This window comes from Octopus bimaculoides, chromosome 17, assembly GCF_001194135.2.
Source record: "Octopus bimaculoides isolate UCB-OBI-ISO-001 chromosome 17, ASM119413v2, whole genome shotgun sequence".
Taxonomy (NCBI): domain Eukaryota; kingdom Metazoa; phylum Mollusca; class Cephalopoda; order Octopoda; family Octopodidae; genus Octopus; species Octopus bimaculoides.
In genome coordinates, this window is record NC_068997.1 from 44,459,913 (window position 1) to 44,462,431 (window position 2,519).

At 39.8% G+C, this 2,519-nt stretch overlaps 1 protein-coding gene across 1 annotated transcript in view; it reads left to right on the top strand.

Annotated features, from left to right (window-relative positions):
- Window positions 1–2,519, top strand: part of LOC106874094 (glycerol-3-phosphate dehydrogenase [NAD(+)], cytoplasmic) — a 26,856-nt gene that overhangs the window by 14,722 nt on the left and 9,615 nt on the right. The window lies entirely within an intron of this gene.

Genomic DNA, 2,519 nt, shown 5'->3' on the forward strand with positions numbered 1-2,519 from the left:
TTCGCGACACCCTTAACGCCGGGAACTTTTCAGCACTCCTTCATATTGAGATCATGGAGTTGCCTCCCCCTATCTGCTTTGATCAGATTTGAGTTCTGATTCAATGTTTACTTCTTCCTCTCGTTGCCGCCTTAACTCACATTGTTCTCGTTAAATAACAATGTGTAACACATGTTATTTCTGTTCAGGTCGACATGGCTGAGTGACTCTGAAAAATGTATTGTTACTATTTGGTGGTGGTGGTGGTAGTGGTGTATGTAATGGTGTTAGCGGTAATAGTGATGTTATTGGTAGTGGTGCTGAGGTAGTGGTGGTGATGTTAGTATTGTATGTATCAGTGGTGTTGGTGGTAGCATAAGTATTGTAGGTGGTAGTGATGTGGGTGCCATTGCAGGCAGTGATATAGTGTTGGTGGTAGTGGTGAATGGGGTGTTGTATATGTCACTAGTCTTTGTGTTACAGTTGGTATCAGTGGTATTGTATGTAGAGGTGGTTTGGGTGTTGTACATAGTGTTTGTGTTGTATGTTATAGTGGTAGTTATGGTGGTCTTGGTGGTAGCGTTGTATGAGGTGGTATCAAAAAGTTCCCAGACTAGTTCTGTAGCACACCAACAGATGGCAGCACGTGGTTGCATGCGCAGTAAAAGCTAACCGTGACCTTCGTGGTGACCTTCATGGTCGCTGTGTTTACTTCACAGGTTGTGAAATTTGTGCTTTTGTGATCAGGGGTATGCTGTAGTCTGTGATTTTGTCATGGACAGGAACAAAAGGCCAACATGAAATTTTGTGTTAAACTTGGGAAGTCTGCTACAGAGATGTTGAGCATTCTTCAGCAGGAGTGGCTGTGTGGTAAGCACTTAAAAGATGTAATTCAAAATATAAACAATATTAAACCATAGAATAAACTTTTATCAAAATGAAACAAAACTTACAGTAAGATGGAAAATAATGTTTATTTTTGTAAAGTTTTCTCCTATTTTTTTAATTGCAAGATATTTGATCAGATCCTCTCTATGGCACCACGAACACTCCACAATTATATCTCCAATCATATAAGCTGCTTTGAATATTATTTTAGCAAGTTTTAAAGTGATTTCTTTTGTGCTTTAAACTATTTACCATTTTTGTGGTACCCTTTGATATCCTAAGCATGTGCTTATTTTACTTAATGGCTAATTCAGCACTGGTTGTATGTAGTAGTGTGGAGGCGCAATGGCCCAGTGGTTAGGGCAGCGGACACGCGGTCATTGGATCACGGTTTCGATTCCCAGACCAGGCGTTGTGAGTGTTTATTGAACGAAAACACCTAAAGCTTCACGAGGCTCCGGCAGGGGATGGTGGCGAACCCTGCTGTACTCTTTCACCACAACTTTCTCTCGCTCTTACTTCCTGTTTCTGTTGTGCCTGTAATTCAAAGGGTCAACCTTGTCACACTGTGTAACGCTGAATATCCCCGAGAACTATGTTAAGGGTACACGTGTCTGTGGAGTGCTCAGCCACTTGCACGTTAATTTCACGAGCAGGCTGTTCCGTTGATCGGATCAACTGCAACCCTCGACGTCGTAAGCGACGGAGTGCCAACAAGTGTATGTAGTAGTAGTAGTAGCAGTAGTGGTATTGGTGGTGTTCTTGATTTGTTATGCAGTGTTGGTAATGATAGTAGTAACAGTGATACCAGTATTGTATGTCCATATAGATTGTGCTGTATGTGTTTTCAGAGATGATGATGGTTGTGGTGGGTGTTTTTTTTGTTAATTTTTTTAACACATGACATTGATACAGTTTCTGTAGTGCTAGTGGTAACATCTACTAGTAGTACTGTTTAGTTATAAACAATACTACCAGAAAGCTACATTGCACTAGTTTACTATGAATTTCTTTCACACACCAACTCACTAAGCAGCTTCTGCTGCCATGACCTGGGTAAAGAGATCTGAGTGTCAAACGAGTACATTGATTATTTCTATAAGATAAGCAGGTCATACACATGCCAGACATATATTTGTGTGTGTGTGTGTAAAACATGTTATATTATTTACATTATTTACATTTGACAGATATTTGTCCTCATCTTGTTTATTGTTAACACGACGTTTCGGCTGATATACCCTCCAGCCTTCATCAGGTGTCTTGGGGGAAATTTCGAACCTGGGTTCTCATTCCTAAGGTATTTTTCGATGTTGTTATTTTTATTATTATTTTGTTCAGGTCACTGCTTGGAATCGAACTCGGAATCTTGGGGTTAGTAACCCAATAATAATAATGATAATAATAATAATAATAATAATAATAATAATAATATCGAAAAATACCTTAGGAATGAGAACCCTTAAATGATGGGGAAATTGCTGAGATGGTGTTAAATATGGATAAGAATAAACACAGTAGTGATGATGACCTTGAGAGTGCGCTGAAAGTGTAACTGCTAGAATAAGAATAGCCTGGGCCAAGTTTAGAGAGCTCTTACCTCTGCTGGCGACAAAGGGACTCTCACTCAGGGTAAAAGGCAGACTGTATGA